This window comes from Sus scrofa, chromosome 10, assembly GCF_054392235.1.
Source record: "Sus scrofa isolate SSC_HxYL_T2T_F1_AM1 chromosome 10, Sscrofa_HxYL_maternal_Yorkshire_Landrace_v2.0, whole genome shotgun sequence".
Classification (NCBI taxonomy): Eukaryota; Metazoa; Chordata; class Mammalia; order Artiodactyla; family Suidae; genus Sus; species Sus scrofa.
In genome coordinates this window covers 28,813,691-28,839,640 of record NC_139392.1, presented here as the reverse complement: position 1 = coordinate 28,839,640, position 25,950 = coordinate 28,813,691, and the positions used below count along the sequence as shown (strand labels likewise).

At 44.2% G+C, this 25,950-nt stretch overlaps 2 pseudogenes; one reads left to right on the top strand and one right to left on the bottom strand.

The window, feature by feature from the left end:
• LOC146398894 (sushi domain-containing protein 4-like) overlaps positions 1–25,950 on the bottom strand; it is a 60,536-nt pseudogene that overhangs the window by 23,091 nt on the left and 11,495 nt on the right.
• LOC146398895 (cyclin-dependent kinase 17 pseudogene) lies at positions 23,604–25,180 on the top strand (annotated as a pseudogene).

Sequence of the window (25,950 nt, the reverse complement as noted above, 5' to 3'; positions counted from 1 at the left end):
CATAGCATCAATGGGACTCTGAGCATTTAGTACTGCTTCTGAGATGTGTGTATTTGCAGCCCTACCTATAACCATTTGTTGCAGGCTTGGCTCATATGCTTATTTTTATGCCCCTCAATAACCTCCTATAATCCACCTTCACACCACTGGGCTGGCATGCCTCACACAGACTGAGGCTTGTTGCTTTGGCCAATGAGCTCTTCAGAGCCTCAAAATGCACTGTCCTCCTGAATGAGTGAGACGGTTAGACTCTCTTTCCCCAAATTCCTAAGCAGAGACAAAAACTAAACAAACAAATACAAAAACAAAACAAGCAAAAAAACCTCAAGCATGCTTCTGTTTGGTTTCCAGGGAAAAGAAACCAACAACTCATAAATTCCTAGATAGAATTTTTCATTTCCTGATTGTGATACCATTTACCAGAACCTTCCCTCTACATCATCCAGATGCAGAAGCAGGCATGTGGTCCTTGGTAAGGGTGGACACAGGCACCATGCAGGAGGATGCTCATCTCTGGGATCTGTCATCTTGTTCTCCCCATAAGGGTGTAAGCTCTTCAAAGGAGGGAAGGATGTCTATTTCTTCCTTTCTGTCCCAGAGCCCAACATTTGTATTGCTCTGTGCCTAGAAGGGGTCCTGTAACCACAGCTGACAACCTAGACCAAGTTCTTAGTGCTTACAAATTAGAAACTGCCCACATTCACTATCAAAGCCCTTTAAAAAAATTCTTGAATTGTGTGGGGATTGGTGTGAGAAAGAGAGAGAGCTGAGAACCTTAGAGATGAAGATGGCCTGAGAATCAAAAACATTAAGATACATAGAAATATCCCACTCCTGGGCATCTACCCAGAGAAAACCATGACTCAAAAAGACACACATACTCCAACGTTCATTGCAGCAGCACTTGCAATAGCCAAGACATGGAAACAACCTAAATGTCCATTGACAGAGGAGTGGATCAAGAAGATATGGTACATATACAGAATGGAATATTACTCAGCAATAAAAAGAGAGTAATAACGGCATTAATAGCCACACAGTTGGACCTAGAGATTATCATGCTAAGTGAAGTCAGTCAGACAATGAGACACCAACATCAAATGCTATCACTTACATATGGAATCTAAAAAAAGGACACAATGAACTACTTTGCAGAATGGATCCTGACTCACAAATTTTGAAAAACTTATGTTTTCCAAATGAGATGGGTTTGGGGGTGGGTGGGGGGAATGCACTGAGGGTTTGGGGTGGAAATGCTGTAAAATTTGGTTGTGATGATTGTTTTACAACTATGCATGTAATAAAATGCATTAAGTAATAAAAAAAAAGATACAGAGAAATAAGGAAAAGCACTCAGGCCTACTGTGAGAACAGACCCACCAAACAGAAACCTACTGGGCCCTTTGCAGGCTCAAATTTATACATTCATGGATTTTAAAATGATGGAGCTGACATTCTGGTTCAAGATTCTGTGATTTGATGTGTTTTATCCCCACAAATCAGCATTGGGAAAACAGACATAAGATAGGTGTCCTGTAACTTGGTTGGATGGGTGCAATAACACGGGCCCCTGAACCCATCACCCACACTCCTGTGCCTTGGAAATCCTGCCACCTATGGTGCAGCTGCCAGAGCTCTCCCTGCCAAATTATAATCTCCTTCGTGAAGCCAGGCCCCAATCACAGGACTGTTGACATTGAGTGTGACAGGTGTCTCTTGACACTGGAGCCAGTGAGGCTGGCACTGTTACATCAGGGAGAGGAAGCACAATGTGGTGGGAAAAGCCATGGCCAAAAGTTGGAGGTGTAGACAAGTCAAATCACCCTGCGAAGTGTCAGTCTCCAGGCTTGTGAAAGGAGATGCAATACCCAAGCAGCCCAGCTGGCTGAGGTGAGGCTCCACTGTGATGGGGGCAGTAATGAGCCCTTGGGGACAGTGGTCAGGGCTCTCTGCCACCCAGTGGGCAGCAGGGCCTCCTCTGGACTCTGGCCCCCTGAAGCTGGGATTTCCACTGGGAGGAAAACTGGACCCAAAGAACACATCCTTTCCTATGAAATAACTCTTTTACATTTTTTGAAAAATGGCCATAAAGGTATCAAATGGTGAAGAAAGCCAAGCAAATTAGATAATCCATCCCTAGCTAATGCATCTGGGTGATGAAGAGAATGGGCTTTGAAATGGCAAAGACCTGTTTGAGTCCCCACTCCCCCATGTACTATCTTGTGACTCTGGGTGAGTTACTGACCCTTTAGAAACTTGGGTTTGCTCATCAGTAACATGCAGTTAAAAATAGTCTCCAGTTCACAAAGGCAGCAAGGGGACTAAATGAAATATTGTGTCAAACATTCTGACACACAGGAAGCTCTCAAGATTAATGGCAATTATTCCTATTGTTCAGTATTTCCTCCCATGTTTGGGGATTTGTCTTATACAAACACACTTAAAAGTATGTGAATAACCAAAACTGCAGCTGGCAAAATAATGTCATGATGTAATGCATAAAAGCCTGACACGAGTTCCCAGTGTGGCTCAGTGGTTATTGAACCTGACTAGAATCCATGAGGATGCGGGTTTGATCCCTGGCCCCTCTCAGTGGGTTGAGGATCTGGCCTTGCCCTGAACTGTGGTATAGGTCACAGACACAGCTCACATCCCGTGTTGCTGTGGCTGTGGTGTAGGCTGGCAGCTATAGCTCTGATTAGACCCCTAGCCTGAGAACCTCCATTTGCCATGGGTGCAGCCCTCAAATACAAAAAAAGACCGAAAAAACAAAAAGCCCAGCACTTTACTCATACAGTCACCTCCAGATTCTCATTTATTATGCCTCTGTTCACAATTCTCAGAGCAGTAAAAATGGTAGATGCTTGATTGACCACCTACTATGTGCTGGGCACATCACTGAATGCATTACATGCATTGCCACACTGGATACTCACAGCCCCATGAGGTAAGTATCCTCATCTTCCCATTTTACAGACGAGGATGTGGAGGCCAAGAGAAGTTAAGTGACTTGCCCCAGGTTGAAAGGATACATTAGGAAAGTGCGGATGTAAACCCACACTTGAATCAGTACACTGCAGCACCCCAACCATCACCTGGGGCTCATAGCAGGTGAGAAAAAGCATTGGGGCATGGTACAATCTGCAGTGACAGGTATACTGACAGCTGATGGACTGATGGATAGGAAGCTCACAGAGACAGGCTTCCAGAGCTTTCCTGCTGTGGCTCAGCAGGTTAAGAACACAACGTGTATCCATGAGGATGTGAATTTGATCCCTGGCCTTGCCCAGTGGGTTAAGGATCCCATGCTGCTGTGGCTTGTGGCATAGGCCAGCAGCTGAAGCTCCAATTGGACCTCTAGCCCTGGAACTTCCAAATGCAGCAGGTGTAGCCATGAGAGAGAGAGAAAGGTTCCCACAGCTCAACCATCTGGCCATTCACCAGCCATCTGACTGCTGGGGTCAGAACACCCTCATATATTTCAAAGCCCTGAATAGCAGCATGATCCAAATTACAGCACACTAACTGTCACCCTGCCAACAAGAAAAGTCAAACTGTATGCTCAGGAAGACAGGAAATTGAGGGGAGGGGAAGTGTGGGTGACACAGGAAAGGGGCAGGTACTTTCCTTGTGGACAGCGTATCTGTGTGGTCTACTCATGGTCTACTTGCATAAGTAAGGCACCACCTTTGAAAAAGACACAATTCAAGAGTTAAAGAAATACAAACACCCAAGCACATCTGGATACATTGTTGAGAATCCTTATGTCTTCTTTTAACTCACTGCTTAGTTGAACCCAGTTTCTATCAAGATTTTTTTTTTCTTTTTAGGGCCATACTCATGCCATATGGAGATTCCCAGGCTAGGGGTCAAATCTGAGCTCCTGCTGCCAGCCTACACTGCAGCCACAGCAATGTGGGATCCAAGTGGCATCTGTGACCCACACCATAGCACATAGCAATGCCAGATTGATCCCTGACCCACTGAGTGAGGCCAGGGAGCGAACCTGCATCCTCATGGATACAAGTCCCATTGGTTTCTGCTGTGCCATAATGGGAACCCCCAGTTTCTCTCAAGTTTTGAGACAAAATCCCCTTCAGACTTCTCTGTGCCTCTCAGTTTGGAATCATGCCTTTGGTAGCATTTAAAGCTCTCACAAACTAATTGCAACAGATAATTGCAAGGAACATGTATTTTGAAGGTAAAGACATAAAAATTATTTTTTAAAAACCGAAGAAAGAAGGTATCAGGTGGCCGTCTAAGTACAGGCAGCCATCGCCTGAGTTTCACCATCTCTCTGGGGCCCAGCCCAGGCTGGCAGAGCAAAAGGGACTCATGTCAAAGCTTGAGACCCATTTCCAATTAGAAGCAGCTGCAGCCTCTTGTCCAGAATCTTAGCTTGTTTCTCCTTGAAGTGAGGTTTTGTTTTACCCCTCTTCCCATCATATCCCCTTAGCTCCAAGAAAACCACTTATGAAGTCCCAAAATGAAGCTCATCAGAATATAAGCCCACAAAAGGCATTTAAACCAATTCCAAAAGATTTTAAAGTAGGCCTTTCAAATTGATAGGACCTTTAACTGATCCTCTATTTCTGGTTGTCTAAGTAGGGAGAAACCTCAAGGAACCAGAAAAGCCCCCATTCATCAGCAGCTACACTCATCTCACCTGCCAGTGGCATCGGGACAGCAGAAAAGCTGTTCCTAGGGGAGATGGGGCAGGGTGTGGGGTGCCCTGGGCCCTCCAGACAAGGGTTGCTAGATTTGGTAAATGAAAATACAGGCCATGGAAGTTCCCATCATGGTGCAGTGGAAATGAATCCGACTAGGAACCATGAGGTTGTGGGTTTGATCCCTGGCCTCGCTCAGTAGATTAACAATCCAGCATTGTGGTGAGCTGTAGTGTAGGTTTCAGACATGGCTAGGATCTGGCATTGCTCTCACTCTGGCATAGGCCAGCAGCTGTAGCTCCGATTAGACCCCTCACCTGGGAACCTCCATATGCCACAAGTGTGGCCCCCAAAAGACAAAAAAAGACCAACAAAAAGAAAAGAAAACACAGGACACTCACATATGGCCAAAGTTCAGATAAACAAAGAATAATTTTTGACCATTAAGTCCCATCCAATAGTTAAGACATGTTCATAATAAAAAGTTACTTGTTTATAGAGTTCCCATTATGGTTCAGTGTGTTATGAATCTGACTAGTATCCATGAGGATGAAGGTTCAATCCTTGACCTCCCTAAGTGGGTTAAGGATCTGGTGCTGCTGTGAGCTGTGGTCTAGGTTGCAGATATGGCTTGGAGCTGGCACTATGCCAGCTGTGGCATAGGCTGATGGCTGCAACTCTGATTCAACCCCAAGCCTGGGAACTTCCATATGCTGTGGGTGCAGCCCTAAAAAGAAGAAAAAAAATATTTGTTGGTTTTTCTGAAATTCAGAGTTAACTGGGTGACCTGTATTTTATGTGACATCTCGACTGTAGGCTCTGGTTCTCTAGGGGTTTCTGGATGGGTGGGCTCCACCCTCCAGCCCAGGTGAAGAGCAAGTGCCACTCATGCCCCTGCTGCCATTCTCACTTCTTCGGGCACCAAGCTCCGTTCTCTTCCCCTCCTTCCCCTCCTTCTCTCAAAGGGGGCTCCATGGCTCCATCCAACCCACTCCAATCCATGGTCTCCCTTAGGAGACCCCTTCCCTGATCCTCTCGCTGTCACCCCTGACAACACACCTGCTACTCTGACCCCACCCCTCACTGAGATGCATGCATGCAGACAGGGCTTGTAGGAATTTGGTGGTTTCTACATTCTAGTGGGTCTTGTTCTGTTTCCCAAGAAAATCTGCAAATGGGCTATGGTTGAAGGTTCCTTTCATTGTTTCTCTCATATACAGTTCCTCCTGTCTGCTGTATTCAGATGCCAAGAAGAAAATCAGGGTTTGTTTCATTTGATCATAACTTCAAGACCTGAACTGAAGCGAGGGCCACTCCAGCATACCCAACTTGCCTAGGAGAACTTTCTATAGACTCTACACACAGACACTGGCCTGATTCTGCAGTGGACACTCTGACCCCCACGAGACTTTAAACTGTTGATTAGTGCTCCTCAGGGTACCATACTCAAAAAGAATCACATACATTTAACAAAAACAGGAAAGAATGATCTAGTTGTTTCAGGCTTCCAAGTGTGTGCTTATAGCAAACTTTTACAGCTAAGCCATAAAATGCGTGGAAATAGGATGAAGCATTGACACAACAATAAAACAAGGGGTGAGATTAATGATGCCATGATACAATCTGTTTTCATTTGGTGCAGAGACAATTAATTTTTGAAGACATTTCATTTAACTTGGCAAGATTTTTCAGTTCAACCTTTGATGCTTGAAACACTTCTCTTTCATTCACTGTAAGCCTAAGAACCAAGGAAGGACAGTTTTATGTCTGGTTGTAAGTACTGCTTCACAGCAGATGGCCAGGCTTGCTGCCTCTGCTCAAGACAGAGGCAAGCAATGTGTACTCAGGGAATGAAAGTCATTGCTGACCATAATTCTCAGCTCTTTATCTCCTAGCAACACATCCAATTTAATAAGCCACAATTCAGTTTCCAAAAGAATGAGATGTGTTAGCTTCCAGAGCAAGGCACCAGGGTAGGCCGGATGACCAGATAAGGCTGTATAAGCACTTGAGATCCTCAGACCCTTCAAGTTTGAATCCAGGGAAGCCTTGATGGGAGGTCACAGTGCCCACTGGGAAGGAGGTCTGGAACTCAGAGATGTTCACATAGCCATTAGAAGAGGTGAGTGGTCTCAGTCAGCCTGTGATGCAGGAGAAAAAAAGGGAAGAGTCTCATGAGGGTATCTTGGCACACCAGAAAGACAAAGCACTATACTTCTTTCAGAGTCCCCCACTGTAAATGGGGTATGGCTTCTGAGGACTGCCCAGCTTGTTCTTAAATGCTCAGACTTCCTAATGCCCAAACCTATTTTATTCATAAAGCAACAATTTGCTTTTATATTTGCAAGTGACATCAAGAGGGTCAGACAAGTAGGGAGGTAGTGATGGAGGGTTGCAGATCAGGACACCACTACCAGGGGGGCCCAGGCCTGACTACATATCAGAATCACCTTAGCAACTTCTTGTTTCTTTTTAGGGCTGCACCTGTGGCATATGAAAGTTCCCAGTCTAGGGGTTGAATCAGAGCTACAGCTTCCAGCCTATGCCACAGCCACAGCAATGCAGGATCCAAGCTGCATCTGTGACCTAGACCACAGCTCATGGCAATGGAGCTCCTCAACCCATTAAGCCAGGGATGAAACCTGCATCCTCAGGGTACTATCACATTCCTAACCCACTGAGCCACAATGGGAACTCCTGGAAATTCTTAAAAACACCAATGCCCAGCCCTGTTCCCTGGGTCAGTGTATCTCCTGGAACCCCTATATTTCTCTTTCTTTCTTTCTGTTTTGCTTTTTAGGGCAGCACGTGCAGCATAGGTACATTCCCAGGCTAGGTGTTGGGAACTGGAGCTGTAGCTGCCTATCACAGCCACAGCCACAGCCATAGCTACAGACACATGGGATCTGAGCCACACCTGTGAACTACACCGTGGCTCACAGCAATGCCAGATCCTTAACCCATTGATAGAGGTGAGGGATCAACCCCCAATCCTCCTGGATATTACTTGGGTGTGTAACCTGCTAAGCTGCAAAGGGAACTCCCAACCCCTATCTTTTATTATGATTAATATTATTAATATTATTATGATTATCTTGTCTTTTTAGGACCACACCCATGGCATAAGGAGGTTCCCAGGCTAGGGTTTGAATCAGAGCTGCAGCCACAGCAACACCAGATCTGAGCTGCATCTGTGACCTAAACCACAGCTCATGGCAATGCCAGATCCTTAACCCCCTGAATGAGGCCAGGGATCAAGTCTGCATCCTTATGAAAGTTAGTCACATTTTATTTCCTCTGAGCCACAAAAGGAACTCCCACCCCTATCATATTCTTAAGCTCCCCAAGTAACCTTACAGTGCCACCAGGTCTGAGAACCACTGAGGTGCCAGAGAGGAAAGAGACACTCCAGCTGTTTCAGTGGGGGCGGTGGTGGTGGGGCAGATGAGCAGGCTGGATACAAACTGGCTTCCATGGCAGCAGATAACAGAACAAACACCTGCCTGACATGATGTGATTAAAGGTTTGAAAATCTAGTTGGGCTTTAGGTGCAAGAGGCAAGTAACATGCAGCAAAGTGGTTCTCACACTGAGAGTCACCCAGAGAGAGGGCTTATAGAACTCACCACTGCCCCCCAAGCAGCCCCCTGAGCTTCTGATTCAGTAGGTCTGGGTGAGATCCAAGCATGTGCACCATCAAAGGCTTCCAGGTGCTGCTGCTCTCACTGCAGGCCTGGGTCCCAGTGTTTGAGCAGCCCTGCTGTTGTGAGTCTGCACCAGGCACACCATTCTGAGTGAGCCTGAGACCTGGACCCCAGCTTCTGCAAAACAGCAACCACCTTTTTGTCCTGTTCCCTGTGCAGTCCAGTGGAACATTCCCAGTTGTTTGGCATCCCCCTCTGTGCAGTATCCACTGTGATCATGGCATGGCATACTGGCTTTGGCAGTCTTACTGGAGGGAATAATGACCCAGCAGAGCTGTTGCTCTTCCTGGGGAGAATAAATTGTGTGTGAAGGAAATAATGTATAATGGAAATACCCACTTTCCCTTCTAATCACCAAGTACAAAGTATATGGGAGAAGCTGCAGCAGAATCAGCTCTTCTTCTAAGCTGACTCTGTTACAGATCATGAGCCTGGGAGAGCTCTGGGTTTAGCACATCATTTGGGTCAGTGCCGAGTTAGATGGTGTCCGTATTGGGGCAAGCCCAGGGCAGTAAGTTGTGCAGAACACAAGGGGTATATACATGGGGCTGTGTAAGTGCCAAACTGGTGTCCTGGAGCCCTGCAGATCCCACAGACCCTGAAGATCCCTCAGGATGGGCCAGATAAGAAAGGCGTGGTGCCCAGCCATCTTTCTGAGCAGTTCCAATGTCCTACAATGCCTTTTTCTTTTCCCCCAGAGCTGAAAACTGACAATGTTCATGGTAAAAGTGAAGTGTGTGTGGGTGGGGGGAGGTTGGCCATCAGGAATAAACTAGATCAATAATGGAGAAGAAATGGTAACCAAATTAACAGGAAGAAGGAAATGTGCTAGAAGCCTAGGCAGGGCTCCAATGAGTGGACCTCCTTGGAAGGAAGGTAGTCCTAAGCTACCCACAAAGATAAACTGCATCCTCTAGAGAAACACTAATTCTGACCCACAGGGAGAAGGAGGTATTGGAACATGGCTCTCCACAACACAAAGTTCCCTGGGGGAAAATGGCCTTGGAACAGTGCCCCCCACCCTCAAAAGGAGACAGAAAGGGGCTGTAACATGTGCAGCTAATCAAGAGGAAAAGCTAGGCTCACCCTTGGTTGGAGACAGCCTGTCCTAAAATACAGGGGAAAACTGGCTTCCACTCAATAGTTCAATGTGATTTCTATTTGCACTTCTAGATAATAGAGAGAAGGCTCCTCAGAATTTAGCCCCTGGATCTATAGGTGCAAATAATAGTTACAGGATGAACTGTCACTCCAAGGGCCAATTATATTCCCCCCTGGGGACTCAAGAGCTGTGTCAGGCTGTCTAAAGCAACCCCTGCATGTGTTTGATGCCTGAGCAGGCAGATGGCAAGGTGCTAGGGTTGGAGAGGATTAGGGCCCAGACCAGGGGCACCTCCTTGGTGGAGCTTGAGGGGTCTGGGGAGGGATGAAGGTGGGCTTTGGGGTGTATGGCTGTTTGGAGAAGCACACCTCTCAAGAGCAGCTGGCCAGCTCTTCTTTTGTTGCAGAAAACATCCAAGCTGTGTTTTGACCAGGATTTAGTAAGGGGGGAGAGTCAGGAGGGGCCAGAAAGATCCAGCAGAAGCCCAATTCCGAACTCTGGACAATGACACCCCAAGACATCTATTGCCACAAGGCATTTCAAAAACATCATTGGGGGCAAAAATAACTCCTAAAGAAGCATGTTGTGTTTAAGGACATAAAGGGAAACCAAAAGAGTGGGAGAACCAAAAGATAAATGGAAAATATTAATGCAAGAAGTGGCTGGAGTCCAAAATAATTTTCCTGGCTGATACTCAGATAGTGGGGCAGGACCGGAAGGAATCAGTGGTTCAGCAAGTTCATTTGAATAAAGCACCCCACCTAAAAGCTGGCTGCTGATTCTGTGAACAGTCTCCCAGAATGTAAATACAACATGCATCTCCTTTAAAAATGTAACACACAATGTGCTAAACAACACAGGAGGTTTATGGGGGGCGGTGGGAGAAAGCAGGCAGATGAGACCCTGGGCTGCCACTGCCCCCTAATCCTGAAGCTTTTGTTTCTTCAAGGGGCCATGATGCCTCAGCTCTCGCATAAGGAAATGATTTATTTCCAACTCTGGGGCATGAAAAGTAATAACAGAGTCTGCCAGTTGTTTCCCAGCCTCAACATCCCGATTTTAACATGCCAGTGCTTTTGGTGCAAAGAAGATTGCTCGCCCTCTCCCTTGCATTATGAATTATGCATGGACTTTTTGGTCCTTTGGTCCATGTCCCACATCAAAAAAAATAAAATAAAATAAAATTGGAATTAGTGCAATCTCGAGGGCTTATTTTCACAAACAGGGTCCTCTGGTTCCACCAGGCAAATTTAAAAAATGCAAGAGGATAAATATTCACTTTATGGTCTGGATGAAATTTGAATTTGATTACTTTTCTGCTCCTCATGCATTATAAAAAAGGATAACATTAGTAAGAGAAAATAGTCTCTGTAAGATTGACTTTACATATATTTGCACCACTATGGAAATTGGTATAAAGGCTCTGTTATTCCAATTAAATATATAATTGTTCATCATACCCTTCCCAGCCCAGTTACAAGGCTCCTAATTCAGCAACTACATTTGGTTTCATAGTGAATGGAGACATCTGACATGCTGGAGAATAAGACATTTCCCATTTAAACTTTAAAGCTGGATCTTCAGAGCTGCAAAGAACCCAAGGGACAATGTGGAGATGCTGAGAACAGAGCTTTGGCGATCAGAGTGCAGTAGGGCTGAACCATGGGTTGTGTGTGGCTTTGCATTTCTCTCTGGCATCTTACTGGAGAAGCGAGTCCACACTCTACAATCACGTCTGCCAAAAGAAGAGCAGAAAAGCACAGCCTCCGCCCAGTACCTTGGCAAATGGGCAGATTGTCCCACGTTCCATCATCATGACACAGTAAAACCACATTGTACATGTCAGGGTAACGGATCTTGAATCCTTTGTGACAAGTGATTATTAACTTGTCTCCATGTCTGTATGTCTTGTTATGAATCTCAGCATCTTCAATTTGTGGGATATGGCAATCTACATTTGGGTAAAGGGATACATTATTTTTGGAGTTTAAACCATTTTGTGCTTCATGGCTTCACAAGAAAGCTCTTATTTTCAGACCTGGTCTCTACCTACATGGCAATCTGAGAAGTGATTCCTTATGTATCACAAGGCTTGGGTCACAGTGCTGAGTAAAAGAACTGGTTTCATGGGAAAATAGAGAGAGGGACCAATGGGGGGTGGTCCAGACCCAAAAGGAGCTCTCTTTCCTGCCTGGGATAGGTCACACCCTACAGATGAGCTTATAATTTTAGAAATGAGTGAACAAAGATAGAGGATGGGGCTTCACCTGAAATCTCTATCTGTCTGTACGCTTGGCCATGAGAGTGGGCAAGCATGGTGTGATGCAGCCTGCCTGGCTGGTCTCCTATGCCTCTGCCTGTGGGGTAAAGGGCTGGGCATGATAAGAAAATGTGCTTTGTAGAACCACAGGGGGCTGAGCCATCAGTGTATCTGCTGTTGGCCTTTCCCATCCTCCTTATATGTGTCTAAAAAGTTAATAAATGGAGTGGCACATCCTACTGCCAGTATGCCAGTATTTCAAAGGCTCAGAGGAAGCAAAGATGGGGTCAGAACAGAACGCAGGGCCTGGGAGGCAAGAGGCAATGCAGGAGTCAGGAAAAGGGTGGTGGGGGAAGGATGAGCCCACACAACAAAATGGTTAAAAGATAAAAGTAACTCTACAATTGATTCATTCTAATTCTACTTCCAGTTTACCCTACAGGCCAAGTCACTCTTCTGCCAAGTTGGATCCAGTTCACCCTGCCCCCATCCCTGCCCAAAACACCCACCTTTAAAATCCCATGTGGTGCAAGCGGCCTTGGTGTCACCAACTCCTATGGGCACATTCTGTTGAAGGTCTCTGATTTTACGTGCATATATGCTATAAGCCTGAGCCATTTATTTCTACCTTTATTTTTTTTTTTTCTCTTTTTAGGGCCACACCATGGCAAATGGAGGTTCCCAGGCTAGGAGTCTAATCTGAGCTACAGCTGTCAGCCTACACCACAGCCACAGCAACAAGGGATCCAAGCCACGTCTGCAACCTCCACCACAGCTCAAGGCAACACCAGCTCCTTAACCTACTGAGTGATGCTTGGGACCAAACCCACAACCTCATGGTTCCTAGTCTGATTTGTTTCCACTAAGCCATGACAGGAACTGTCTATTCTTACCTGTAGAGTCGGGTAGATGAGATGTGTTCCCAGTTTGTTGCTTCTTACTTTTTTTTTGAAGCAAGGAAACATTTTAAAATAGCACTTTGAGGATCAGACAAACCTACAGAAATTTCTCAGTGGGTTTCTCAGCCATTCCCTAAAGGCTATGGAATCCAGAAGAGGCTGGTACCATCTTAATAGGAAGCCTGGTTCTCAAGTTCCTCTAAGCTTTGAAGAGTCAGCTGTAAGGTACTAAGCCCTTAGATTCAGGGGGCTGACTGGTGGATGATTCAGGGTGGGGGGTCGAATCTGGGTGGCTTTACAAAGAGCATGTCCAAGGAATTTTTTTTTTTTTGGCTGCCCCACAGCATATGGAATTCCCAGGCCAGGGATCAGATCTGAGACACAGTCATGACCTGAGCCACAGGTGCAGCATCACCAGATCCTTAACCCACTGCACCAGGCCAGGGATCAAACCTGAATCCCAGTGGTCCCAAGATGCTGCCAATCCTGTCATGCCACAGTGGGAGCTCTGTCCCAGGAGCTTTGATGTGGGGCTGGGGCTGGGTTTACTGGGAGCACTCTGACAATGGCCTCTGGAAACTAGGCCATCAGTGACAGGAAAGCCTGGGGCAGAAAAGCGCCCCCAAGGCAGAGGAGAGCCCTGACAGCTGGAGTGAATTGGTGGTGGCCATTCACCATCTCCTATGGGTCCTCCAGGTCCAAGCCCCTGCAAGCCCAGCTCTGCCTTTACCTCAGCCCTCATTAGCACCCTTAGCTTGAGAGCAGGGACTGTGTTGCCACTGCCTCTGACACTCTGCCTGTGTCACCAGACCTTTGTATATACCTGGCAGAGAATAAATCCATGTGGACCTTTGCCCAGGAAACCTGTGAGCCCATAGCCCCCACATGAGACTGATTGACAGGCTTTCAGGGTGGCTCCGGCAGCTAAGCCGTCCCCAGAGGAAACCCATCACCAGCCCTTCCATGTGCCTATGGATGTCAACAGAGTCTTGGATGGTGAACTGGGTTCTGGTTTCAATTTTACCTCTCATTTTTGCATTTCAGGCTATGGAAAGAGGTCTTCTAGCTGTTCCTCTTTAACCAACAGTTTCTCTACCAGAATAGCTGAATCCCTCCCAAAACAATGCCAGAATAATCCTGACTGGAGTCACAGAAAACTGAGAGCTCTTGGCATACCACTGCTGCTTTCTTCTTAGGGGAAAATGGGAATGACATTTTTTTCAATATCACTACGCAGAAATTACTCACAGCAAATAAAAATGCATTTATCAAGTCACCTATCTGTAAAATCTGGGCTGTAAATAGAGCCTGTGGCAGTCATTTATATGACTAAACAACTATTTTCATGACTGATTCAAAACTTGTTCATGAATTAACTAACATACTCAGAGGGTGGCCAGCAAGAGGCAGTGAATTCAATGGACAGAAATGTCCATTTAGATTGTGACATATGGGTTGTGGCTGACCAGGAGCAGAAGCATCCAAGCTTTGTTTCCAAGGGTGGTTTCTCTGCATAGGGCTCTGTAGGAAGAACATGTCAAACTTCTCATTAGAACTTCATAGAGTTCCTGCTTCAGCTCAATGGGTTATGAACCCAACTAGTATCCATGAGGATGTGGGTTTGATCCCTGGCCTCACTCAGTGGATTAGGGATCCAGCATTGCCATGAGTTGCAGTGTAGGTTGTAGATGTGGTTCAGATCTGGTGTTGCTGTGACTGTGGTGTAGGCCCCTAGCCTGGGAACTTCCATATGTCACAGGTGGAGCCCTAAAAAGAACAAAAATCCAAAATACTTCATGTGACCATAAGTAGAAGTTGGGGGCTATGTGTTCAAAGGGAATCCACAGCCCCCCCCCCAATCCCAGTAATTATGTACTCTACTCAAGGAAGACTTAGCGTAGCAGAGTTCCCATCATGGTGAAGCAGAAATGAATCTGACTAGTATCCATGAGGTTGCAGGTTTGATACCTAGCCTTGTTCATCAGGTTAAAGATCTTGCATTGCCATTAGCTGTGGTGTAGATCTCAGATGTGGCTCAGATCTGATGTTGATGTAGCTGTGGTGTAAGATGGGAGTTGTAGCTCCAATTGGACCCCTAGCCTAGGAACCTCAATATGTGGTCATGGCCCTAAAATGCAAAAAAAAAAAAAAGAACCAATTTACTGTGTTCTGTGTGAGAGGATCCCTATGTCACCTGAGGAGTCAGAAGCTGGAGTTCACACTCTACCAAGGCAGAGCTGCCAGGAAGGCCTGTGCCCTTGAATTTAAGAACAAAACTCAGACAGACCAGCCCTAACAAAGCCTAAACTAAACCATGACAGCAGAATATACCACCCAGAGACTTTAGATATATATTTTTAAACCCACCATGTCTGGAACCAAATCCCCCCAGTAAGGAGGGTCATGAAGAAAGAAGAAAGCAGCTGAAACAGGCAGACGTCTCAACCAGGTTATCAGTAGCAGTAAACAACTCTGAATCTTATATCCATGAAAATAAATAAACCAGGATCCTTAGTATCTGAAAATACACCTATAATATTCATTGCTTCTAAAGTTTCAAACAGAAATAACATGATTTTTCTATAGCACAAATGCATCCAGCCACCAGAAATAATTTGTAAAAGGAATTTCAGAAATAGTGTTACCAAGGACTATGAGAAACAGTTTACCATAACTGATTTTGTCAGGTAGACTCAGGTCAACAGTCAAAACAGCTCTTGTTTGCAGGGCATAAATGTGCAGTTTGGAGCTCTAACTAGAGGCATATCAAAAGCCTCCATTCCAGAAATGCCCTTTCACTAGCCTACCACTAGGGTTGTTTCTGTATCCTGCCTCTAGTAACAATGAGGATTTAATATAATAAATAAACAAGTGAGGAGTTCCTGACAGAGCACAGCAGAGGTGAGTCCAACTGGGGACCATGAGGCTGTGGCTTTGATCCCCAGCCTCGCTCAGTGAGTCAGGGATCTGGCATTGCCATGGGTTGTGTTGTGGGTTGAGGATGCAGCTTGGATCTAATGTTGCTGTGGCTGTGGTGTAGGCTGGCAGCTACAGCTTGGATTGGCCCCTTTGCCTGGGAACCTCCATGTGCCATGAGTGCAGCCCTATAGAGACAAAAGCCAAAAATTGAAAAATAAAAAAAAATAAAAATAAATAAATGAGTGGAACAGAGGCCCTAAGGCAGTACTATGCATCTGTACCTACATACAAATCAACTGCTCAGATTAGCTGCAGAGAACAGAGTCCTAAAGGATGGAGCAGGAAAGAGCAAAGGACATTTTATTTGGTCTCATTTATTTGTTTGTTTATTTATTTATTTTATTCTTAGGGCCACACCTGTGGTAAATGGAAGTTCCGAGACTGGGGATCAAATCAGAGCCACAGCTGCCAGCCTACACCACAGGCAGGGCAACATGGGATCTGAGCCACATCTGTGACCTATGCTGCAACTTACGGCATTGCTAGATTCTTAACCCACTGAATGAGACCAGGGATTGAAATGACATCCTCAGGGATGTCATGTAAAGTTCTCATCCTGCTGAGCCACAGGAAATCTTAAATACTTTTTAAAGAATATGTGCCATCTGTTAGATATCCTACTCTTTAAAATATTAGCTATGCATGAAAAGAAATCTGATTCCTCAAAAATGCCAAATTTCAAAATCAATACGCTCCCCTCCAATTGTTCCTAGGAATGTGAATACATGATACTAAAATTCACAATTCATATTGGTATGCTAAAGGCTCTGAAAGTCTTGCTGTCAAGAATTCTACTGACCAGAGTTCTCACTGTGGCTCAGTGGAAATGAATCTAACTAGTATCCATGAGGATGCAGGTTCAAACCCTGGCCTTGCTCAGTGGGTTAAGGATCCAGTGTTGCTGTGAACTGTGGTATAGGTCACAGATGTGGCTCAGATCTGGCAGTGCTGTGGCTGTGGTGAAGGCAGGCAGCTGTAGCTCCAAGTCAAAACTTAGCTTGGGAACTTCCATATGCCACAAGTGGTGCGGCCTAAAAAATCCAAAAAAAAAAAAAAAAAAAAAAAAAAGAATTCTACTGATCTTGTTCAAGCCAGCATTTGTGAAGAGCATTATGCATCTGCCCACTGGTTCATTCATTCACTGAGTTACTGAGCACCTCTTCTAGGTCCATGGCATTGCAGGGGCTGGGGATGGAGAAAAAGTCAAGAATCCCATGCTTATAGCTTTTGCATAGAGGGAGACTGCTAACAGTCAGATTATCAGGTGAGTGAGTTCACAAATAACAGGCATTGATCTCTTTGATGATGAACACACAACAAGGTAATATGATAGGGACTGACCCAGGGACAGGAAAGGAGCCTCTCAGGAAATGACATTTATTAATCTGAGACCTAATGACAAGAAGAATCCAATCATGTGTGGATCAGGGAAAAGAGTATTTCAGGTGGAAGGAACAGAAACTACGAAGGCCAGGAAAGAGCTTGGGGTCTTTAAAATCACAAAAGAAGATCAGTGTGTCTGGAGGAGAGTAAGAAAGGAGGAGATGGAAAAGCCAGATCATCCAGGGCCTTCAAGAGGAGGGCAATGGATCCTCTTTCATTTTAGAGTGACGGGAGCTCCTGGAGATTCTAAAGTATGGGCCATGACATGCTCGGTGTCGCGTGAGTATGTGCAGCAAAGGGCTAGCCTTACACAGAGGGAGTTTTTGTCTTTGCCCTCAGCTCCTGGGAAGTTCCCTCAAAGCCCTTGGTATGTCCTGAGATGAGTATTTTTGTTTATCTGGGGCTTCCAGGCCATGCCAGATGTGTATGCTAACAATGGGATTTGGGCCAGGGAACACTGACTTCAGGAAGTATTGGCTCCACTCTTGGAAGAATAGGAGACACAAAAGTGGCCACAACAATGCCTATGTGCCGATGCCCCAAATAAAACATTGGACACCAAGTCTCAGGTAAGCCTCACTGCATGTCAGTACTCTATGTGTGTTGACACACATAGTGGCTGGGAGAAAAGTCACTGTGTGTATGAATCCATTCAGAGGACAACTGGAAGCTCATGCCTGGTGACTCTTGGACCCATGTCAGTCTCTCTCTTTTGCTGATTTCAATCTGTGTCCTTTCACTGTAATAAACCATAATCATGAGTCTCATCAGTGCTTCTAGGGAACTGCTGAACCTGAGGATGGGCTTGGAGACTTCCAAACTTGTAGCTGGAATCAGAAGTGACAGTCTAGGAGTTCCCGTCGTGGCGCAGTGGTTAACGAATCCGACTAGGAACCATGAGGTTGCGGGTTCGGTCCCTGCCCTTGCTCAGTGGGTTAACGATCCGGCGTTGCCGTGAGCTGTGGTGTAGGTTGCAGACACGGCTCGGATCCTGTGTTGCTGTGGCTCTGGCGTAGGCCGGTGGCTACAGCTCCGATTCAACCCCTAGCCTGGGAACCTCCATATGCCGCGGGAGCGGCCCAAAGAAATAGCAAAAAGACAAAAAAAAAAAAAAAAAAAAAAAAAAAAAAAAAAAAAAAAAAAAAAAAAAAAGAAGTGACAGTCTGGGGGCTCCCATACTTGCAGTTGGTTTCAGAGGTGATGGTGGGTTTTGAGGATCCTCAAACTTTGCACCACAGAATGTTTTTTTTTTTCACTTATTATCTACTACCATCCCTCAGAATCACTGTTCTGTGTTGGTGCTGTTCCACACACTACTGTTCCCTGAAGTAGTTCCCAGAGAACATGGTCCTGATCACCACTGTCTACTCAGGATCAGGGTGAAGATGCTGAATGGAATCAACAGTGGCCAATGATGTCAAAATAAACAAGCAACATAAGGCAGAGAAAAGCAGAGGCAAGAGTGATGCTCTTCAGAAAGGATACAACTGGACAGAGTGGGTGCTTTATAGCAAAAGAGCCACCAACACATGGGTAGTTTTGCTTTGGGAACAGGACTAGTTCAGGCTGTTTCTTTCTTTTTTATAGGATATTGACTCTCATGGAACCTGAAGAACAGGATGTTCAAGACGTCATGGCTCTTAGCTCAATGTTTACAAGAAACTATCTCCAGGTCATGCTTAAACCACTGAGAAGTAGCCATGTGGCAGAGAGGGGGACACAGTAAAGTTACTATAAGCAATCATGTTTCTTATACTTAGCATTTTTCTTTGACTTATAGATTGCTGTATTTTATTTATTTGTGGTTGACAAAGGCATCTAGCATCTGTGTTTTGCTAAAGTATTTCCTTATAGTTAACACTTGAAGAGTAATTCTTCATGCATTCTTGGCTGTCTACTCTCATACATTTCTTTTAAGCATACATAGAACATTTATAAAAATTGGCCATACTGGGGCATAAAGAAAGTCTCCATACATTTCAAAAGACTGAAATTATACTGCATGTTTCCTGGCCATGGTGAAATGAAAATAGAAATACATACAGTCATCCCTAAGTATCCACGGGGTACTCGTTCCAATTAGGAACTCCTCCCACCCCATGGATGCCAAAATCTATGGATGCTGAAGTCCCTTACATAAAATGGCAAAGTATTTGCACATACCATATTCATATCCTCCTGTACTTTAAATCATCTCTCAATTACTTGTAGTACTTAATACAATGTAGGTGCTATGTAAATAGTTGCAAATAATAATATAAATGCTAGGTAAATCATTGCCAGTGTGCAGCAAATTCAATTTTGCTTTTTGGAACTTTCTAGAATTTTTCTCTGTGTGTGGGTGAATATTTTCAATCTGAGGTTGGTTGAATCTTCAGTGGAATCCTAGCAGAACATGTGGATACAGAAGGGAGACTTTGAAAATTTAGTAAAATCCCCAAATGTTTGGAAATTAAGTAATACCTTTCTAGATAATCCATGGGCCCCAAAAGAAATCATGGTTAAAAAGAAAAATGCTTTGAATCAAATAACAATGAAAATGCTACATATTAAAATGTATGCCCACAGATAAAACTATGGCTCTAAATTTCCCTCTAATCATAAATGCACATATTAGAAAAAGAGAAATATCTGAAAATCAAGAGTATATATCTCACAGTTGGTTAGAGTTTGCTAGTAACATTGTTTTCTATACATAGTAGATTGTTCTATAAATTTCTAAGAGAGAAACATTAAAAACTTTCATTGTGATTGTGGACTTGTCCTTAAAGTTCCATGAACTTTTGCTTTATGTATTTTGAGGTATAGTACTAGGAACACAAAAATTTAGAATCCATTATTAAGTACCCAAATTAAGAATTCCTCTAGAAAAGTTAGAAAAATGGCAGCTGAACCTAAAGAAAGTACAAGGAAGTAAATAATAATGAAAAGAGCAAAAGCATTAATGAAATGGGAAAAGAAACATACATAAGAGAAAATCCACAAATGCAAAAGCTAGTTCTTTGAAATCAAAAAAATAAAAAAAGAGAGGTCACACACAACCATAAAAGAATAAAGCAGGGACACCATTACAAATCCTGATTTGAAAAATTTAAAAAAAAAGTTATGGAAAACTTTACACCAAGAAATTAGAAATGTTAGATTCAACTGAATTCCTAAAACAATTGAACAATAACTGTATAATTTACCAAAACTGACACAAGAAAAAACTGAAAGTGGTTATAATCCTAAAAAATGTAGAACAAACTGAATTCAAAACTAAAAAACCTTCCCACAAAGGAAACTCTAGGTGGCTTCCCATGAATTACACTAAATATTTAAGGAAGAAATAGCACCTGTCTTATTCAAACTCTTTTAAGACTTCTATTCAGAAAGACAACAATCCCTCATTTTATGAGTGTAGCATGACCTTGATGGTAAAAACTGACAAGAACACTACAAAGAAATAAAGACTGAGGCAGGCCAATCCATCTTATCAACATAGATGCCAAATTATTTTCCAGATGGCTATTTGACCTCATATGTAAATTTAGAGGTTTTTGGAGAAACTGGGTTTGGTTTAGAAGGTTTCACCCTAGGAGACAAAATGACCTAATTTCTTGCTTTTCTCTTAATAAACAGAATTTTAAATACTTTATTAAAAAAAGAAAACATGGAGGTCTCTTTCCACCTTGTGGAAAGTAACTTTCATTTTCAACAAGGAGGTGATAGAAGCATTTGGTTGCCAGAATTGAGCCCACAAGAAAAATCAGAGAAGGCCATTTCCAAGGTTCTATCCTCTGTCTTCATGTTCCACTTTGGCGCACCTATGGCAAGTATCACAAGCCATGCTCTGAGGCCTGCCAGCACGAGAATCTCCTGGAGGTGCCTGCCAAATTCAGATTCCTAGTGCAGAAAAACCTCTCAGAGTAGGCCTGGAAATGTGCATTTTTAACATGCTCCTAGGGCAATTCCCATGAAGTAAAACATGGAGAACCACTGCTGGATGGATATGCAAGGTGACCAACTAGGTGAAAGACAGCAGTTCAAACACAAAGGTTGGCTCAGGGTTAACAAGCCCCCTGGCCCAGCCCTGAGGACTATGACCTGGAGTAAAGAACAAGTTCTTATCTGAGCAGCTGGGAGGCAGCACTGTAGCTGAGCCTCTCATTCTGCCTCCAGGGTGGTCTTCTAAGATCTGCATTATTTTATTTATTTATTATTTCTACTGCCACACCTGTGGCATATGGAAGTTCCCAGGCTAGGGGTCAGATTGGAGCTGTAGCTGCTTGCCTTCACCACAACCACAGCAATGCCAGATCAAAGCCACATCTGCAAACTATGCCACAGCTCACAGAAATGATAGACCCTTAACACACTGAGTGAGGCCAGGGATCAAGCCTGAGTTTTCATGGATACTAGTTGGGTTCTTAACCCTCTGGGCCACAAGAGGAATGCCAAGATCTTCACTCTAACAGGACTCTCAAGATGCAGACTGGGGAGCCACAGTCGGCCCTAAACTGCTCAAGACTGGCTTAAGGGAAAAAGAACTTCATCTGTGATAGGTTTGGAAGGATACCCTGCATTTTCCATAAGTGGCCAACCTAATTCTGGGTCATTTTAGTTCTGAGCTTGTGAAAAACTGCTTTCTGGGGGAATCTCCATGATCAGCTTGGTGCAACACCTTTCTAACACTCATTTTGTGACCTTTGTACATAATCCGACAAGGATATGGAATGTGGGGATGTTCCGCCATTGCCTAATAATTCTGTGACTTAAAGCAACTCAACTCCCTACCTCCATGGTCCCTGTAGAGAAAGGGCAAGTCTCAGCACTCACAGACCATGGGAGATGACAGGAGGCAGCTGGTAAAGGCTGCTAGGATTGGGATTTTCCTCTGCACTACAGGGGGCTCAGTTGTGCAGGCTTGTGAACCCTTGTCTGAGGTGGTCCAGCTGTCATCTTGCAACAATGATAACTGATCATTTCTGTCATTTATCTTTACTGCATCTGCCCCCATCTGACCTGATCTTATTTCCTCTGTTTTTTTTTTTTTTTTCCTTTCAAGTCTTACCAGAGTTAAGTGAAAGACATCATTTTAAGAACAAAAACCCAAACTCACACAGAAGCCACAAGGGAAGGAGAGGAGGAAAGCAGTGACTTCTGTTACCAGAAGCACAAATAAATGGCAGTGCTCCTGAAGACAGGGAGAGGCACTCCCTTCCCCTTCCCATCTTAGAGGATGGAAAATGAGAAGAGTATGTTAGGCAAAAACATGTAAATATTTGCCCCTGTGGGCACAGGCTGCTCTTTCTGATAACCCACATCTAAGGTAAGAAGAAAGAAATTTTAAAGGATAGAAAATGCATATGAGAAGAAAATGATCCTGAATAAAACATTTTTAAAGCATCCATCTGTATTGGTGCAGTTTCTGGAGCTGGAAGACAACTCACCTTAATATAGGAGGAACTGTAAAAAAGAAGTACGGCTGCCTTGCTTTTGACAAATATCTGCCCCCACCCCCAGTTTCACTGAATAAAAGAGTTATCTGCCATCTTTTTTTGCTCCTGAGTCAAGTTGAATTTTTCAATTAAAAATTTATAATGTAATAATCACACTGAAACTCACATTGCACCTTCTCTCCAGGAAACTTAAAGAATCTTCTTCCCATCAAATTACTCATATTTTATAGCCATCCTGGTCAGGTCTATGAGAATCAAAATATTTTAGGAAGTACTTAAAAATAATGCTTGCTGAATGATTTCATTTCCTCCCCTGGTGCATTCTGCAAGGAACTAGAGCAGAGAGGGGTTCACCATGGAGACATGGCAGGTTTGGGCAAAGACAGGGACTGCTCTCCTGTGCTCTATGTGACCTTTGGCCACAGGCAGATGATGATGTGGAGACAAAGTGCAGCTGGCAGCAGTAACTGCAAGGACACTGGAAGCTTTCAGAAATACCATGGTTGAATTCCCACTGCCCAGAACAACTAAAATAGGAGGTCTTGGAGAAAGCTCCTGGCACCGTTATTTCTAAAAGTACCCCAGCCCTGCCACCCCAGGGGGGACAGGTGGTGGCATCAATCTGCAGCCTCAGAGTGAGAAAGTGAGGCACATGCAGTGAGCAAGAGTGGCTGCCCTCAGTGTCCTCAGCTCCTCATGATCTGGCACCAGAAAAGAAGGAGCCCACATCTAGCCAGGCAGCCTCAGCTGGGTTTCAGCACTTCCCAGGCTGCCTGGCTCCTGCTCTGCTCCTCAAAGGGGATAAGTGCATGGCCTGCGTGGCCCCGCAGCTTGAAAGCCATGTTATCTGGGGGGCTTGGCAACACATGAGGAACATGTGGCCCCTCTTGGAGGCTCAGACCCTCAGCTTGAACTGGAAGGTGGTGGCTGCGGTGGAGGCCTGTGCCTCGGAGGCCCCTCAGGTCTGCTGGCCACTGGGACCCAGACCTGCATCCAGTCTCTGTGGGTGTCAGCAGAGCTTCTTTCAGTCTGCACACTGCCTCGCTTTGCCTGGGCTCAGGACGTGGCCCCCACACTTGCTGCCTTCCGTGAATTGTAATCTTTTCCTGGAGGATTGCTGCTGACTGATCAGAATGGTGCTAGCTCTGGCAGTTTCTTAAGAATTTTTTAAATCACATTCAATTTGATAGGATGAACAAATTTAAGAGAAGGCTATCCCTCAGCCTTCGAAGAAGCCAGACTATTGATGAATCATTGTCTGCATTGGCTGAACAAATGACTATTGAAGAAAACAGCAGCAAGGATAATGAGCCTATTGTGAAGAATGGCAGGCCTCCAACCTCTCACAGTATGCATTGCTTCCTCCACCAGTACACGCGGTCCTTCAGGAAGCCCCTCTTCAGAGACCACATAGCGTTATTGGAGGAGGCGTTGGTTCCTTCATGGCAATGACCAGAAATGGAAGCAGATTAGATATGGTTCATGAAAATCTAAAAATGGGATCAGATGTTGAGAGTGACCAAGCTTCAGGGACATCATCTGATGAAGTCCAGTCACCTATGGGTGTTTGTCTTAGAAGTCATATACATAGACGCATCTCCATGGAGGATTTAAATAAGCAGTTATCACTGTCTGCAGATATCAGAATACCTAATGGGCATCTTGAAAAGTTGCAGATGAACCGTCCACCATTTGCTCAACCAATGAGCCAAAGGTCTTGGAGAGTTTCCTTATCAGAAAATGGGTTTGGAAAAATGGAAACCTACATCAAGTTAGAAAAGCTTGGAGAGGGTACATATGCAACAGTATATAAAGGAAGAAGTAAACTGACAGAGAATTTTGTGGCATTGAAAGAGATCCAATTGGAACATGAAGAAGGTGCGCCCTACACAGCAATAAGAGAAGTTTCACTATTAAAGGATCTAAAACATGCAAATATTGTAACCTTACATGACATTGTTCACACAGATAAGTCTTTGACCCTCGTCTTTGAGTATCTGGATAAAGATCTAAACAGTACATGGATGACTGTGGCAACATCATGGGTATGCCCAATGTAAAGCTGTTCCTATACCAGATTCTATGTGATTTGGCATATTGCCACAGAAGAAAGTTCTTGTACCAAGACTTAAAACCACAGAACCTCCTCATTAATGAAAGAGAATTAAAGCTAGCAGATTTTGGACAAGCCAGAGCCAAGTCAGTTCCCACAAAGACCTACTCAAATGAAGTTGTCATGCTGTGGTGCCAGCCACCTGATGTGCTTCTCGGTTCCTCAGAGTACTCAACACAGATTGACATGTGGGGTGTTGGTTGCATTTTCTTTGAAATGGTTTCTGGAAGACCTCTGTTTCCAGGATCAACTGTGGAAGATGAACTACACTTAATCTTCTGACTGCTGGGAACTCCATCTCAGGAAACTTGGCCAGGTGTTTCTTCAAATGATGAGTTCAAGAACTACAACTTTCCAAAATATAAACCACAGCCTCTAATTAACCATCCACCCAGATTAGACTCTGAAGGAATTGAATTGATAACAAAATTTCTTCAGTATGAATCTAAGAAAAGGGTTTCAGCAGAAGAGGACATGAAACATGTGTACTTTTGAAGAATACATGCTTTACCTGAAAGTGTGTCAATATTCAGTTTGAAAGAGATTCAGTTGCAAAAGGACCTGGGTTTTTGAAATTCTTCCTATCCAGAGAAAGGTGTGTTTGTCATAAACCATTTCATGTGTCAATCATAAAATTTTGTGTGGAATCAAGTGTTTGGTTTATAAATTGATGAATAAAATTGTCAATGTAAAAGCCAATGTACAGTGCATTCCAAAACTGTGTACATTTAGCATTGCATGCACTCACTTTTCTGTTGATGTGGGCAGCTCAGTAATCCTTAAGAAAGAAATCTGACTCAGTCAAAGGAGGGATCCTGAAAGCTGCAAATGGCACAAAGACCTTTTACAAGTGACCTGACTTGATCAGTGTACATGCTATCCCTGGCACCTGAGGCAGAAGATGCATCTTGTGCTTCCCTAGTCATCAGGTTCATCACTTCGAAGCACAGATGCTATAGACTGACCCCATCAACAAGAGGGTCATTTAAGACAATGCTGATCACTCTTGCCATGGTGTATTAGCTTTTGCTGGTGGGAACATTAGCTTCATAGAGTCACCAAATACTGTATGTGGGATAAACCTGAACCTTGAACTGCCTCATAAAATGACTTTCTATTTAAGACATGGGAATAACAGAAGACAGAGCATGCTTTTTAAGTCTGATGAAATGGTTTCAAGCCCAGCCCCCAGCCTTTCTTATCAATCAAGGACTCAGATCTGAAGGCAGTTATTTATTTTGGTGGACGTGGAATGTTCATTTGTCTACACTGTCCTCTTCACAGTGGAGTCATTTTATTTCATACCTACAAATTGTTTTTGTATTTGTTGTCACAGTGTGACAATTTTTTGGTACATTTGGTTTTAAGGTCTTCTCTGCCATTAGAGCCAATAGGTTACAGCT